The sequence below is a fragment of the Sebastes fasciatus genome, chromosome 2, assembly GCF_043250625.1.
Source record: "Sebastes fasciatus isolate fSebFas1 chromosome 2, fSebFas1.pri, whole genome shotgun sequence".
NCBI classification, from domain to species: Eukaryota; Metazoa; Chordata; class Actinopteri; order Perciformes; family Sebastidae; genus Sebastes; species Sebastes fasciatus.
In genome coordinates, this window is record NC_133796.1 from 29,549,513 (window position 1) to 29,567,358 (window position 17,846).

The window sequence follows — 17,846 nt, forward strand, 5'->3', positions numbered from 1 at the left end:
TTCACACAACAGCGTCAGGCTGTGCCCCTGAGAGCCCACATGTTAACTCCTCATGTTGTCGGGACAGGTCGCTCTGCCCTGCTAGTGAGACACTCCAGAGGAGAACAGCAGAGAGAGCATCTCATTTCCACAGTTCTCCAAAATATCGTCGTCTTAACATCTAAGTCTTCTGTGAAAAATGAAAAAGCTGCCAAACGGGTGGCAAAGTGTCATTTGTTTCAAATGCAAACCAGCATACTTAAAACATTTTTTGGATCAAGTGACATTATGTTGAAACTAGAGGAGTAATCCACCTGTCAGTTACAAATACTGTCACTTGTTTCAATCTCAAAACAAGCGAAACTATATTTGAAACAAGTCAAACGATGTCACCCCGATGGCTGGTTTGTTTTCTCTTGTTTTGAGCTAGACAAAACCAAATAAGTTAAATTTTACTAAATTTTGGGAGCTCTGATCGTGAGTGACACTTTTGGATCATATGTGTTCAGCAGAGCTGCTCTCTGCTGGGCTGGGCTGAAGAGCTATAGGCTTTTACAGGCATCAAACTACTGGCCAACATCTCCCGGCTTCTTTGATGTGGGAGGCATTGCTTACCCCTATAACTTACAGCCCAGCTCTGCAGGGACTTATTTTTATAACCTCTATTATTTTCTATCATAAATATTCAAATCCAGATCTTAAATCCAGAGCTTAGTGAGGAGAATAGCCAAAAACAACATGCAGCTCTTCAGCTTCCCCCAGCTCTCGCTCTTCTATAGAAAATCATTATGAAGATTAATACAGAAATCAAACAGAATGCTGAGACGAGACTGTAGGACCCGGTAAAAATAATGCACTCGTGTGAAAGACTCGGGATGGAATTTCTGGTCAAGGATCTTGGGCTTTTTTGTTCTTTATTTGTTTGAAGCATTTTTGACATATTCTGCATTTCCTCCTTTTGGCTGTGAATTAATATTTGCGGCTTGAATATTAATCCTGATTCAGTGGTGGATTAGTTCGCTATTGTCCCCTCTGTGCTGAGCCCTAAATAAAGGCGCTGACATGGAGAGGGAATCTATACCTCTCTGCCCTGCAAACAAAGACCTCTGCACCCAGAGATAACACATGTCCCTGCAACACAGACCCCCCTACTCTACCCACATGCTGGATTCTCCATCTCCCTCAACCCCTCCATTCCACATTTCCCCTTCTTCTCACCACTCTCTTCCTCTCTCTCTCTCAGAAAAACTTTGCCATGGTAGATTTGCAAGGCAATTGTGCCCTTAAACCGCGCCTCTTCCTCAGCTTATACCATGCATTTTCCAGAGTTTATCAAAGAATACAATGGGGTTATGCTTTCACCATTATTCTCCAGGCAAGAACAGTAATTTAAATGCACCACTACTACTGAGGCAGGGCGCAGCCCTGCTGTCTCACTATGGAACAGAGAGAGATGAAAATGCGTTACAAAAAACGCACTGCATTACTTTGTTGACCTTTCCTGTTCTCATAGTTTACAAACAGCTGTGAAGCTCCTTCCTCTGGGCTCTTTGTACATCAGAGACGAGGACTGATGGAGGCACGCCATGCTTAAATGAAGGGCTTTTTCGAACTTGCCTCCGTTGTGGCTCACAAACACAACCTAACAAACACACATTCACTTCATCTCTGCCGCCAAAGCAGTTGCCAAAGTGAGGGAGGAAATACATAGTGAAACAGATATGATGGCAGCCTTTCATGTAAGTATATATTTTAACACAGTCTGTTCAACAAGAAAAGAAAGAAAAATCTAAACATATGCACGCATCAATACAGCCGCCCACGCGCAGAAACAAGTTTAATTTTCTCACCCGCTGTAATAGCATCGGCGAGTGTTTTTCAAAAGTTAGTCTGTGTTCATAGTAATTGAAGCTAAAGTTGCACCGCTATTTTGATGCAACTAAATGCGTGGAGCACAGTTCATCTCAGACTGCTGTCTAAAACGAATTGCAAACCGCTGTCCTCAATGACACTAATCAGCACATACATGCAAGCTCATGTAGTGAGATATCTGCACACACACACACACCCATGTTTCATCACGGTATTGTGAAAGCAAACGGGAACACTGAGTACTGTGCTTCAGATGGTGGTTCTACATGTGTGACCTGAGGCTGAATACCAGGTGAATATTAACAGGGAACTGAGAGGAGGAGGAAGATGCACAGGACGGAGGATGATGAGGACAAGAATGTTAGAGAGGTAAAGAGTGAGGAAACAAGGAAGAAAAATAAAGGTAGGGCGAGAGAACAGGAAAAAGAGATATAGAAAGGAAGTAAAGGACGAGGGAAGCAAAATACAGTGAAGAGCCACATAATAATAAGGGTGTAAGAAAATATCAATACACATGAGTATCGCGATATTATGTGTGGTGATACTGTATCAATTCTCCAACACACTGTATCGATTTTTAATTAACCTATTAAAATCTGCCGGCCCCCCGTCGGGTCCAGCCGTTATTCAATCTTTCAGAGGTTGTAGCGGAGTGAAGCTACTGGCATCATATTATAGAAAACCTGAGGAATACAGTGGTACCACCCATGTCATACTAGTTTGTCACAAAGGTGTCTAAATAACGCTCCAAAGGTATGCTACATTTTGCCAATTCAGGAAAAACTGGCATGGCCATTTTTGAAGGGGTCCCTTGACCTCTGACCTCTAGATATGTGAATCACAATGAGCTCTATGCCTACCCACGACTCTCCCCTTTACAGCCATGCCCACTTTATGCTAATCCCATGCAGTTTTAGGCAAAATCCATTCCTAAAATTAGAATTAAAAAAATTGCAATATATCGTAATATACTGAATCGTCACCACTGTATCATGACACATATCGTATCGCCAGATCCTCGCCAATACATAGCCCTACGTAACAAGTGGAGAGAAAGATGGAGCAGTGCAGCAGACAGTTGGAGATGGACTGGACCGGCCTGCAGACCCGGTCAGACTGATTCACCTGGACTGACGGGTAGCCATAGTGATGCCATTACGTTGGTAATCAATCCATTGGTGTCTGCGTGTCTGGGTGGGCAGATACTCCCAGTCTAGAAGGGGTTAATGGGAAATCAATGAGAGGGATGTGCTTATGAGCAGGACATGGGGAAAGAGGGACAAGGGGGAGAGAGTGAAGAGAGATAGAGGGGCGGGGAGGGGGAGATAGGAACATTGTTTCCTGTGATAGCAGCAGACTTCCCAGATGTTATCTGTCATTCAAAGGAGCACTCTGGTGACCAGATGTTTAGGCTCAACGTGGTGGAGTGGGTATACATCCTACTGGGGGATCAATATAGGTCAAGTGCATGGTAATATTTATCAGTACTCTACACACACACACGCGACATTGATGTCTTTGCAACACAGAAGCTTGTGCTGAGCAGGACGAAAATTATGTATGTATTAAAAAAAATCACACCCTGGTGATATGCTCATTTATTTCAGTGGGATGTATATCTGGCATGACGGTGTTTTCTCATTAATATGGATCGTATGTCTGGCCTGCATCAGCAATATCTCCGTCTTACGTCCATTACGGGAAACAAAGGGGAGCGCTGATTTGGAAAGAAAGGTAAAATAAATACAGCGAAAAATCAGCCAGAGTAGTTTTCTAAAGGCCTGCGGGCATCTGGGGAGGTGGGTGGGGGGTTGGAAAGGGGGAACCGAGAGCAGGTCCCAGTGCAGTCAGGCTCTTTGTAGTTTGAGCAGTCTGAACTAGCCAGAGGCTTACTGTTCTAACCCCTAGCACTCACAGAGACTGTTTGGGGAAATTACACCACAGAGTAATAATTAATCAAGTAAACGCCGAACTGCTTTGATTTGGATTACATTAACATATTATCAATAATGTATTAATCAAATACAAATAAACACCTCTGCATAATAGCATACTTAACTAACTGCATTTTCACACGTGGTAAAAAAAAAAAAAAGTTTCTTTAAGCGATGAGAAGAACTACACTGGAAGAGTTTCCGCTCCTGTCGGCACTGAACTGTCTCTGTTCATCAGCTCCCTTCTTCATCACTGCATCACACCGTTTCAAGTGCTTCAGAAGAGGCAGGAAAATTATGAATTCATTTATTTATGCTTAACAATGGGAGAATGCATCATGCAGGGGTAAATAAACACACCACTGATGAAGCACTGGAAACACAATGCACGTAATTTGTGCAAAGCTACTCCAGGTTTGATTCCAAAAGTAGCTAAGTGGATTGAGGAAAAGAGTTAGTCACTTTTATCATTCGCAGAGGAGTCGAATCAGCTCTGCTTTTGTATTTTCACTTAAATGCATGTTCTGTTTTTCTCAGATAAGTTGTGTTGTTTAAAAGCATCCGTTCTCGCCTAACGCTTTGTTCATTGGGGGAACTTCATGCCCAGGGATTTTCTAAACACAATTCATCAAAGTGGAACGGCAGTCTTTTTTTCTGCATTCCTAATCCTTTTTGCTGCAGATGAGAGATTTGCTGTTCAGACTCATTAAGATTAAAGCGTTTTGCCAGAGTTATTTAAGAATGCAAAGTTCCATGTGAGACCTCTCAGAGTTCAGAACAGAAGAAAATCCTATCGACACGCTCGGTGCACTGGGGGCTGATCTTAGCCTATATTTCTATATTTGGTGTCAGTGATTGAGTGATAGCATGTGAAATGGGTTTTCCTGCTGCATTATGGTTTAGAGTTACAATCACTTTTCCATTCTCACCATCAGTAGGAGATTATGTGTAATTGTTCTTTTTGTCTTCACTTATGAGATTAGTTTGGTTACCTGTAAACATATTTAAAAACTATGGGTTTTACTTTTGTTGTGAAGTTGCCAGCTGGTTTTCCATCAAATACATTGTTTATCGGGTTTGATAATTAAGTATAAACTGGCAGACAAATTAGTTGTCTTTCATTAAAGCTGGGGTTGGCAACATTGGAGAAATCAGTAAAACAGATTTTGAAAGTATCCAACCGAAAAACCCAGGCCAGTGTTGCCAACTCGTTTTAAATGAAAGTAGCTAGCAGCACTAGCTCCGTCCCTTCAGGCCTCCCTCCAAACACTCCCCCAAAATTATCATTATGAACATAAACATATCATAATAAACGTAAACAAAGAACATGGCAATTGTTAGTACTCACAGCTGTCAAGCTATCAGCCTGAGGAAGACTCCGGTGACGCGCAATGAGTGCATTTTTGAGCTAGTTCGGTAACACTTTATAATTACCGTCATTAATAAATGGTAAATTGATAGTTAATTAAGCTTTAGTTAATAGTTATTTTACGGTTAACAATGAAATGGTAATTAATGATGTTTACTAATTATTAGTAATGCCATAATTTATATAATTTTAACAGTTGATTGTTGCACACCTAACATTTTATATACTATATTATTTGTTAATGATTACGAAATGATTTGTAAACCATCTATAAACATTATTGGGATGGCAATTATAAAGTTGCAACTGATTATTATAATACCTTGTTAAATGGTTAATAAATACTTTGTAACGCATCTATAAACATTATTTAGAGAGATCAATAATCCTATCGGTTTCTGGTCGACCATCTATGTAATGTTTATAAATGTTTTACAAACAATTTTGTAAAGGTTTACAAACCATTTGGTAATGACTGACAAATACTTAATATCGTATATAAAATGTTATAATGTGTGCAACAATAAGCTGTTAATATATAGTTTACTAATGTATTCAGAATATAATAGTTATCGTCTCTCATCAGCTAGGAGGAAATATGGAATTTATAAACTAATTATTTCTATCAATTATCAACCATTTATTAGTGATGGTTATTATGAAGTGTTAACCGCTAGTGCTACTAGTTACTTTCATTGGAAAAGAGTTGGCAACACTGTTGGGTTTTTCGGTTGGATCATTTTTTTTTAATCTAGCTTACCCTTGCTAGTTTCTCAATATTACCAACCCTACCTTTAAAGGAAACAATACATTGTTCTTATACAGTAGATGGTAAATGTGCAATTAATTATTTTGCTTTCTAGTATTATTTTGGCTGCAGAGATTTTGGCTGGGGTAAGGTCATCAGTCTTCAAGTTGGACAGACAACTGTTAATGTTTAGCTGGAGGAGAGCACAGTCTTTTAGCTGAGAAAGAAATTATCATTGGATCGGACTGAGTGTTAGTCTTCTGCCTAAGGATTTTTAATATTAGCTCTTTTGGCCGGAGACTCAGTAGTCTTTTGGCTGCTCTAAAGCTGGAGACAGGCTCAGATCCCGTAGTTGGTAACACAGCTCCAGTCTCGGCACCTTTCCCAAACTTTCCAACTCCAAGTGTCGCAATCTGGTTCCATTTTACAGCTGGCCTTGAGATTGTAACAGAGCTCCTTTCTCTCCCTCCTCAACCGCATATTTAATCCCTGTGCTTATGTCAAACTTAATTACAGGACCTTGTACGAAAAAATAACAAGTGAGCCTTGTAAGGGTGGGAGAGAGGAAAGGAGAGTATTAAGAGAGAGAGCGAAAAAGAGACATAGGGAGAATGCTAAGAGGTGTGAGGGGGGGAAAGGAACAACAGAGACATTTAATCTGTAGTCTCAGTATGTTCAAGGACCAAACAGAAAAGCTTTGATGTAGAGTATCTCTTTTTTTTTTTAGCTGACACTATTTTTAAAAATCAATAGTGATAGTTATTGATAACTAAATCTATAAGATATGCAGTATATAAGTGGACTAAAACACCAAGAATATGAGCACAAAGATATTGTCTGTACAAAACTATAAGCAACCTTTTCAAATGAGGAGAGGCAGAGAAGGTAAAAGAGGCCCTACGCCCATATCCTTTAACTTACAACCCAGCAAATTCTCCTGAGCCCCCACAAACCAAAAAGAAATAATCATTAGACTAAGTCAGTCACCCAGTTTGTGTGTGTGTGTGTGTGTGTTTGTGCACATAAAACTATTTACTCTGTAGAAGTGGAACAGCCGGGGAGAGAGATGTTTAGTCTGTCAGTTTAAAACTATTACCTCAAACTCTGAAAATATGAGCCGAGCCTGTCGTGCATCGACACAGGGAGACAGCACTGTGAAGAACAAACCTTTGAAAAGTCTAAATCAATTTTTGGGGGAGTAACATAACAAACGCTTCACCGCAGTGAAGAAAAGGGGATCTCTTTTTAACAGTTTGAAAAGCACATATTCATACAATCTTCATAAGGCAAAACAGCATAAATGCAGTATACATGAAGCCTTTTGAAAAGGGAGATGACAGGACGGGAGAAAGGGAGAAGACGCAGGGATGCTCCTCAGAGAAGCAGACAAAACACACAGGAAGACCACCACTGCCATGCAGTCCTCCATACTGTTTTCCTACACCGCCCGCATTGCACACACCTACCCACGCACCCACCCTTCAGGCCGGCCCGCTGGCTAAAGCCTTCCCAGACTGGACTCGAGTGGCCGAGCAGTGGACCAGAGGAGGGAGAGAGGTTCCCATGCCACTGGTGCTGGAACTGGCGCGCCACCCGGAGGTATTTATAGCAGACCAGCACTAAAGGGCCGGGAGAGAGGGCATGCTTGTTTTCCTTTCCATTCCCCAGGCACTTTCACCAGGCCTCACATGTGGGTGTTAAATATATACCCAAATACTGGGAGCAATATTGTGGGGGCAGAGAATAGGAGGCAGTGCACTCCCTTGGAAGAGGGGTGGGTTGGAAGTGGAGGGGGGGGGGAGATGGAGAGTTTAGAGAGGAAACAGGAGAGCTGGACGCAGACTTGAAGAGCTGTGTGGTGTAGAGGAGGAAAGAAAGAAAGACAGAAAGAAAGACAGAAGGTTGTTAATACAGTAAAAAAGAAAACAAATAAGAAAGAATGAAAGAAATGTAAATAAAACAGAAAAAGCCAAATAAGAAAGAAAGAAAGGAAGATGAATTAATCTGTCTAGGCTTTTCCAAGCTCCAAAGGGCCTACGAAAGTGAGGCAGGCTCTGTGCCAGCTCCGGGACCCAGTCGAGGATCTGAGGTTAGCGCCGTGCTGAACCCAGTTCATCTGGAGACTCCACAGTGGAGAGGCGGGGAAAAGTCCAGACAAAACAAGGGGGCATTTGCGGGGAGGTAGCGGAGCGGTCCTGTTGTTGTGGCCTTCTTAACATCAAATGATATCTGGATCCAAGAAGCAGCCCTCCCTATCTCCAGCTGCTTCTTCTATATACTCTATGATGTATGTCTCTCTCTCTCTCTCTGCATGGGAATTCCAGAGTGACATTATTACTATGATGAAAACAGACCCTATAAATACTGAGCACTATGATGAATATAACAGCGATTATGGGGGCAGCGATAATTAGATCAGGAAAGAAAGAGAGGCTCATTGAAGTTTGCTCTGTTTTTGTGTTTGGGAATTCCTTTCAACCGTGCGTCTTAATGTATGAAGAATTACAGAGGCAACGGTAGCGTGGTAATCATTTGGGTCTCTAGGAGGGCCTCTTGGGGCCTCTTCAGTGATCCTCTCTCCTGTATCAGCTCCCTGCTCCCTCTCACATCTCGGTAAAAGCCACCCTGCTGTCGGCTTTTTTAATGATGGTTTGGCCAACAAACAATTAATAGGCTGCCCCACAGATGCCTGTTAAAAAATGAAATAGCAGGAACTTTGGAGTGCTCCCAAATGGGGCCATCCAGCAGCTCCCGCTATCTTTCCATCCAGTTTTGCTCGTCAGGTTTTACCCTCGTCAGCAGATCCCTAACCCGCCCAGGTCCGGCTTAGATCTTTAAGTCCTAAGACTACAGCTTTAACAACACCCTGACCTGAGCCCCTGTCCAAATCCCAACTGCACAGCAGCCATCCCACTAGCTGATTGCGTCAGAAAGATTCCACAGCCATGGCCTCTGTTTTTTCATACTTGTGGGAAAATAGCAGTTCATGTTTCCTTGGATGCTTCACACATTCCTCACCCTGTCTTCACATTGCGGGGCCCCAGAGACTGGGTAGAGCCAAAGCCACTCAGGAGGAGGTGCTTGGCAGATAAGAGGTGTGGCTAAATGAAAAAGGAAAGGCAATTTTTTATTGTTTATTTAGGAGCGAGTTGCTAGGCGATGGGATCTCAAAAAGGCACTAATTACATTTCCCCGGGTTTGATGAGTATAACAGAACGAGGACAGAAACTTTCCAGCTCATTTAACTTCTCAGAGCACAGCTGGGAATTATAGATAACAGAACATCTGGAAGTCACAAAAATACTTCTCTAGCGTCTAATCCAAGCTAATTCAAAAGTCACCACATCCTGCATTGAACGACATCCCAAAGCTAACGCAGTGACAGCTCCAATATTTCAACTTTTGTTGTAAGAAAAAAAAAGTAGCCATGTCTGAATGGCATTCCAGTTATGTGGGCAAAAGTTCATGCATTCTAGATCATGCTGCATCTTTTGCTCAAATTTCATCATTAGGGCAGAAATGGACGTCATGGAAAAGTACCGAAAACTCCCTAAAGTCCTTACACAAACTCACACATACACTTATACTTTGTTGAACACATGTTCACATCCATCATTCTTCAACATAAATGATGTTCCAACATATGAACAACAAAAGTATTTCAAACACTACATCTAAATCCATGTAATGCAGCACACACAGAGAGAGAGAGAGAGAGAGAGAGAGCGAGAGAGAGAGAGAGAGAGAGAGAGAGAGAGAGAGAGAGAGAGAGAGAGAGAGAGAGAGAGAACAAACAGAGCTTACTCTACTTGGCCACACTCAAGTTTGGTCTCATCCCAAATTCCTGACCTCAAAATTTCAAGACAAAAGGTAGTTAGTCTTGATTTATGCATGCTTCAGCTTAGGATGAAGAGAGCAGGACACGGTAGCAAAGCAATTAATTTTGATGCTGAAAACATTATTAATGGTAATGTTTAAAACATCAAAGCCCCGGCTGACAGAGACACAGCATCTCCACTCTGACAAGATGGAACAGATGAGCTCACTTGAGTCAGTCAAGGTGAGGTGCAGGGGAAAATGGAATTTGTCTCTCCGTTGATTTTCATTGAGATTTCCTGGAGCTGGAGCTGTAGTTCGGAGCAGGTTATACCTTGTGTACCTGGTGTCTGTGGTATAGTAGGACAGGCCACCGTATGAAGGGTAGAGTCTAGTCTCTGTCACTGGCGTGTGTATATGTCTACATGCACACAAATGCATCATGCTTTGGATTTTGTTTTTTATATGAAAAGTATTATAGTATAAGTTCTCATACACCGTTTGTAGCTATACCTACGAAAAAGTAATGCACTGTGATTTATTTGTCACGCAACTTCCGTACTAAAGTAACACCACTTCCGGTGTTATTTTAACCCAAACCACAAACCTTTCCTGAACCTAACTAATTAGCTTTGTTGCCTAAACCTAACCAAGTCCATCTTTTCCTAAACTTAAGTAGTTTTCTTGACTAAACCTAACTAAATAGTTTTGTTGCCTAAACCTAACTACGTATTTTTGTTGCCTAAACGTAACTAAGTAGTGTTGTTGTCTAAATCTAAGTAGTTGTGTTTATCTAAACCTAACAAAGTCCATCCTTTCCTAAACCTAAGTGGTTTTGTTGCCTAAACCTAAATAAGTAGTTCCTCATCCTCATCCTCATCTGCAACCGCTTATCCCGTTAGGGGTCGCGGGGGGGGCTGGAGCCGATCCCAGCCGACATTGGGCGAAGGCGGGGTACACCCTGGACAGGTCGCCAGTCCATCACAGGGCTGACACATAGAGACAGACAACCATTCACACTCACATTCACACCTACGGGCAATTTAGAGTCCACAATTAACCTAATCTGCATGTCTTTGGACTGTGGGAGGAAACCGGAGTACCCGGAGAAAACCCACGCTAACACGGGGAGAACATGCAAACTCCACACAGAAGGGTCCCAAGCCTGATTCGAACCTGCAACCCTCTAGCTGTGAGGCGCCTAAATAAGTAGTTGTGTTGCCTAAACCTAACTTAGTTGATCATTTCCTAAACCTAAGTAGTTTTGTTGCCTAAACCTTACTTAGTAGTTGTGTTGCCCAAACTTAAGTAGTTTTGTACCCTAAACCTAACCAAGTCCATCTTTTCCCAAACCTAACAAAGTAGTCTTATTTTGAAAAGTCTGGAGTGGAAATCGACGCATGCGTCACGTGTCACTGGACATTCACAAACGAAAAATGAGAAATAACTTTCCACAAGAAATCATACGAAGCGTTGTATGAGGATACGTTGCGTATATTGTGAGTCGGCATGTGGCAATTAGGAGCCAGTAGTTGCTCTTTAGACCAGAGGCCTAAATTCAACCATTCATGGGATGAAGGGGACAACAGAGGACACAGCATTAGTTGGAATGTATGAATCTGAAGTTCATAATGACTGTGTGGGCCAGTGAAGAACCCCCTCCTCCATCTGCGTGGACTCCTCACTGTAGCTTTGGGCAAAGGGATAAAGCTTCTCTCACTCCCACATATTCATTTACCCCCCACCATCACACCAATTGAACCAGGGAGTCTGGGGGGAGCCACATTGATATTCACTACACATCTCCATCCCCCAGCCACAACCATCCCCACTGGAAACATTATTTCATTACATATATTATGCATTCAGCATAAGGGAGTTGGTGAATGTGCAGTGTACAGATGTGTGTGTGTGTGTGGGTGTGGGCGAGCTCAGATGTTTCCTTCTATGTATACATGGCTGCGACAAGCCTGTTGTAAAAAGAGCTTTAAAGAGGGTGTAAAAAGATAAAACGCCTCAGGGGTCCAGTGTTAATGGTACTTAGTTTACTTTGTGAGAGAGAAGACAAAATATTTATTTCGTACTCTTTTGTGTCAACATTATAAAAGTGATTTTTCAGTTGTTTTTTTTACTATGTAGAGGGACAATGTTTCCAGCAGAGTTTGTCTGAATTTTCTCAGTTCAGTTGAGTATGTGCGTCCATATGTGAATCTCATGCAGAGCGGTGGATAAAGAGATGCACAGAGGGAGAACAACAGAGAAAAGAGATGAAGACAAACAGACAGACAGATCTTTCATACGGCCCAGTGCTCTTTGGGCCCTGGTCCAGATGTCACCAGACCAGTTTTTATTTGTTAATGTCTTGTTTTAAAGGCCCTCTTAAAAGCGCCTGCCGCCTTTCCTTGAAGTCTCTAAGTGGCTCAACACAAGACACTACTTGTCTGATCCGAACTGGAATCAATTTGGAAAAGAAACCATTTCACCTCTGATTAAGCACTGCTCTGTCTCTGCTGTGGCATGCTGACCTTTCCAGAGGTCTGTCTTGTGCTGCGAGGAGGGGCCGGCCAGATGATGTGCCGGGCTAATTAGACTGATTGACGTCAGAAGGCCGGGCCTGAGAGTGGCTTGTATTTGAACCCCATTTGTGAGGACTCACAACCCTCTCTCTGTCAGGGGCCTTTAGAGTCTCGCATGTCAGATTCAGTGATGTACCCCACAGTCTCTTTTTGCAAATATCCCATAATGCTTTTCCCTTTCATTTTATGAGTTAACTTTTTTCCTCTGACTTCAGGGGCAATCAAAACTGTGACACTTGCCCATGATACAGTGAGCCAGGTGTCCTCTCCTAGCCCATTCACACGAAAAGGCGTATGAATACCACAATAATGCGCAAGGCGTTTAGCGCGCAATAAGTATGCCTTTCTTGATTTTTGTATGTCATGTGTATGCCATATATCCCGTACTGACTGCAATGTAAAGGCATCCGTGTATAAATGCTACGGTAAGAGTTAGTGACGTAGTATAAGAAGCGAGAAAGACCACTTATGGTGGGCAGGTGGATGGGTCCAACAAACACACGACTTTGAACCACGAGGCCGCTGTTCAAAACCGTTGTTGACTGGTGTTTTGTTTTGTAACTTATGTTAGTGATGTTTGTCACGTGACAATTGTCCCATGTTCTTTAGTGACGTTGGTGACATGTTTTCTGTAGTTGTGTTACGTTGTTTCCGTACGTATTTTACTTAGTTGAGTTTATGTACTTATTTTGAGCCCAACCCTGGCGTTTTTTCCTTAACCTAACTAAGTGGTTTTCTTGCCTAAACCTAACTATGGACGTTTGCATGGTGTACAAATGTCACACGAAAAGGCTCAAATGCATACTCCTGACGTAATTTTGTGGTATTTGTACGCCTTCTGATGAGGCCGGGTTGCCTCTCCTCTCTTGTGCCAAGATTTGTGTTATCCTTGGGTATTTCCAATGACACATAAAACATTAAATATTGTCAATTCTTGTGCCAAAGTATGGAGACACCACTCATACATGTCATACTCAGACTAGTCAGACATTTTGCCTAATTCTGTCTGCCTTGGTGTCTTTGAAATGGCTGCATCTACAGCCTCTGCGTGATCCGCATGATTACCTCTCTGTATTCCTCATCACTTTCTTCATCTCTCATCCTTTGCTGCAGCAGTGTAGCACCAGTTCTGTATGTATCATGGGCTTGTGCAACATATAAAAACATGAAAGTCCCTAAAGCTATAATATGTTGGAAACCCAGAACGCCTTTAGAAGAGAGATCAGAGGGAAGGAGTCCACCAGAGATCACAACTCGGTCCAAATTCCAAGCACTTTGCCTCACACACCCGGAGAAATGTTGCCTTCAGAGAGGCCTGGTGGAGAGAAACCTCACCTCCAGTTCAAGCGGATTCCTCTGCCCTTTTATTTGCTCTCGTTTGGCTGCAGGGGGAACGTGCTCCACTCTGACCCGGGGGCACTCATCCAATCAGCTCACTATCTGCTGCGAGGGCCTCCATAATAGTGACATTTTTCCACCTCGTCAATAAAGTGGTGAAAGCCACCCTCCACCGCTACTTGACCGTTTAACTTCTTCCTGAAAAGGCCCTTTCTTTCTGTCTGGCTCTGTGTCTGGCTGAAATCAATAAAAGCAGAGCAAGGAAAGAGGCCAATCCAGCGGCTGCATTAACTGGTGGTCTCGACTGCTGTACAAAGAGGATGGCTGGGCAGAGAAAAGGATACAGGAGAGCTTGCAGCTCCAGTCTTCCTCATTCATACAGCAGTGGGAGACACCTGCTTCTTGTCTATACGCTCTATGTTGTCGCCCAGTGAGGACTAGGAGGTTCTGAACAGAATCAACATGCTGCACACACTCTTGTGTATCGTAAAAGCCATCAAACAGAGTCAAAACTTCAATGTACGCACACAGACTGAAAGATGACAATCGTATGCAACATAACTGCCATATACATTAACAGATGTAAACCCTCCAGTCTCTAATGATCTTTGTTTGCCATGACTCATTTAGCAGCTGCATTCACACATAACCACACGTCTGCAGTGATTGACATAATGGCATCAGAGTGAGAACAAAATGTCTCCCGACGAAGGAGCGGGAGGGGAGAAAATGAGAGAGATGGGTTACATCTATGCCCATGCTGAAATGAGCGCAGCGCTTTGTTTGGTTATGCTGTCTGAGCTGAAATTGATTACTGTGAGAAGCATGCACCAAGGAGCCCCTGCATTCAGATGAAATAAATAACACACTCTCTTAGAGATGGGAGGGAATGTGGACGAAGGAACAGAAGGTGAAAAATGAGATGAGGGAGGAGGGAAGAAACAAAGATGGATGAGGTCAAAATGAATTTACGAGGGGGGAAAAAAGCAGAGATGAAAAAAGAAGGAAATGGCTAAAGGTGGGGGTACTGGCTGTCATGTCTTCAGTCTAGTGCAGCACTGAGAAGAGACAGCCTGGATGACATCTGGAGTAGTGGAGGATAACAGCCACACACCACTCCCCAACCACAGACAACATGATGAGGGATTAAACTTCATTACAACATGTTATGGTAATGAATGGGCTGTGGCCAGTTCGGGATGTGTTAGAGTAATTACCGCACTCCGGCGTATGTGTGAGTGACACTTTCAACACGTGTCTGTCTGTCTGTCTGTCTGTGCATGTGTGCCGACCATATTCCTGGGGCTCCAGGTTTAGTGAACTGGATGAGGCCTAAGAAAAACTAGGAGGTCCTTCCCACCATGCGCCAAGCAGAAGCTGCAGCTAATTAAAAGAATGAAACTCTCACATAGCTACTGTCATACGGCTCATCTTCCATAATTAGATTAACGCTCTTCTTTAAAAGAAGATGGGCTAGTGGGGCAGGCCCAGACTTTGTGGTTTTGGGACAGTTTCTGGGTCTATGATAGGTGCCAGAAAAGGGACAGACGAAGCCACACACACACCCCAGAGGAGGGAGGTTGACTCTAGGTCACAGAGGCTGCCTGGCCTTATGGCTGACAGATGTTAGTCTGGATCAACGGAGTTGTGATTCTGGAAAAAGTTACACCACACTACGCTTCACGCTGCAATTATCTTCTCTGTGTAAAGAAACATCTCATACACCATCACTCAACAAGACATAAGCAAGCAACAGCCCCTCCCTGGATTATAAAACCTTTGATAAAACCATGTCACTTGAATCTGCTCTCGCTGTATTTAAGTGTTCTAGTGTTTGCCTGTCGGTAGCATTCCCAAGTGGAGCAACAGTGTGCCTGCTGTGGTTGCTGTGCTGCTGCTAATGTTGCTAATGATGCCCACAATGGAGCAACAAAGACCGGAGCTGAGTCATTTCATTTAACAGTAAGCTGAGAGTCAAGAGGGAGGCAAGGAGGAGAGCCGGGGGGCGGGTAGGAGGCCTGTCCCCAGACTGCGCCCTGGTCCCTCATGACAGTACAACAGGGACATGCTGTGGATATAGGTGTTCCTCTGCGCATTGCAAGACTATATATATTTTCTCACGCTGGGATCCATGGTGTGTGTTGGTCTGTTGGCATGTGAAACAGGGGGCAAGGTTCCTGAAGTGACACATTTCCCACAGACGGGCGGCGTTAAGGAGAAAGAGTGTTTTCCCGCTAAGATAGGGGAGAAAGGGGGGAAATGAAATGACAGTAGATCATTAGACTGGGATTGCCTGCAGCTCGCTAATTTATGCAAATTAATTTCTTGGCAGATGTGAGAGGAGAGGGAGCGGGTGACGCTGCTTGGCAAGCAGTCAACACGCGAGCAGCGAGAAGGTTAAACTGCTTCTCTCTGCTTTGGTGGTCTGGAAAGTTTAGCGGCGTAAAGCCAGGGAAGGCTGTGGTATACCGAGCAACAATGACAAAGAAACGCAGGCTATGCCAGCCCTCTTCCTGGCAAGGCGGGTAGACAGACAGCCAATCAGGTCCGCGCTGGCTCTCTCGTAGGCGAATGGCATGGCATGCTGGCCCTCTCGTCGCCCCGCCTCCACCTCCCCGCTGCACTGCAGCTGCCCAGAATGATTTTATAAACATTTTGCCAGTGGATCAATACCTGTATTGATCAACCATTGTGAGAGTGATCCGTCTAAAACCCAGAGCAGCCTAGAGCTCAGAGATGGGAGGAGCGAACGAGAGAGGCTGCAGAGAGGATGGAGAAAGAGAGAGAGTCTGCAGCCACAGTGAAAGGGAGAAGAGGTACAAGGGAAGAGAAGCGAATCTGAGAGAGAAGCAGACGCAGAGCTGAAGGCAGGTGGGGAGGCAGGTTTCGGACAACGCTGCCAGGCCACTGGGACTGGGGAGAAACCTATGGTAATTGCTTTCTCATTAAGAGAGGGAGGGTGAGGGCGACTAATGACTACTGCTTTAAGTATGCGGGTAAGTGACAGACGGAGAAATAATACGAAGAAATGTGTATGTGTGCAAGAAAGAGGGTCATTCCCACACCTGAGGTTGCTAATGCCTGCAGTAGTTTGGCCTGCTATGTAACACTGTCAGGTACATTGTTGCATGTGCATAAGTGTGCATGATTGCATGAGGTTCAAAGGGAAGGTGAAGGGGGGCGGGGGATGCGGATGGTGAGCAATTTAGATGTTCTGCACAGAAAAAAATTATAATTATCCTGCATTATTTATTACTGATTGTATTTTTTTGTTATGTTTTGTCTAGAGTAAAACTCTGCAGTTTACCTTGGCAACAACATGGGAGCACAAGGCCCAGCACATACTGGGCTCATACCTGGAAATTCCTGAGAAAATCAAAGACTGGATGAAATAGCCTGGATGCAAAGATCCATGGAGGAAGTAACAGGAACATTTCTGATCAAGGCAAAGTTGGATGTATAATCCAACACTGATTTCAAGCTCAAAGATGAAAATGGCTGCAAGATGGTAGTGTAAATAAGAGATTGTTGCTGTTTTGAACTGGTGTGGATAAAGCTAGCTTTGGGATGTTTTTGGACAATTCGTTGGATTGGATTTAATTTTTGTTATATTTTGAATTTTGTTGGAATTTTACTGTACAGACGACCGACTGGACCGCTCAACAACAGCCATGAATGTTGGATTCAAGGCCCCAAGCTGCGCTGCACTGGAGGTGGAGTCAAAAGCCTTCTGGGATCGTCCCCCACAATGCTAAAGGGAAATCAAGTTTCCATTGATTGATTTTAAATGTGACTTCCTTGTGCATAATTGTGGATTTGAGGGAAAATATATTCCTCCAAACTGTGGGGGAGTACCTTGATGCTCATAAACTCACTTTACACTGGAGCTCTGGTGTGGGAACACTCAGAGAAAAAGGCCTACAGTCTACAGGTTCACTCCTCTGTGAACATGAATTAAAGGAATGAACATTCTGTACCAAGAAGCACCGCCACCTACATACAGTTTTGTTAAATAAACTGTAAAACAAAAGAAACGTTTTCGTGCGGTACACAATACAAATGGCTCTAAGTATGTGTGGCTGTACATATCCTAATAACAGTATACTGTTGTGACAGTTAGTATACAATAAATTAATGACATGAAATGATCCACTATGGTTGCCAACGGACTTCAATTAAACTGTGATTTTGGAACTCTACTGCCATCTTCAATT

At 43.3% G+C, this 17,846-nt stretch overlaps 1 protein-coding gene and 1 long non-coding RNA gene across 6 annotated transcripts in view; one reads left to right on the forward strand and one right to left on the reverse strand.

Moving 5' to 3' along the window:
- Positions 1-17,846, reverse strand: part of zfhx3b (zinc finger homeobox 3b) — a 365,979-nt gene that overhangs the window by 166,455 nt on the left and 181,678 nt on the right. The window lies entirely within an intron of this gene.
- Positions 16,252-17,826, forward strand: LOC141757452 (uncharacterized). The gene is made up of 2 exons (XR_012591651.1): positions 16,252-16,562; positions 16,920-17,826. It is a non-coding gene; the product is annotated as an uncharacterized LOC141757452 (long non-coding RNA).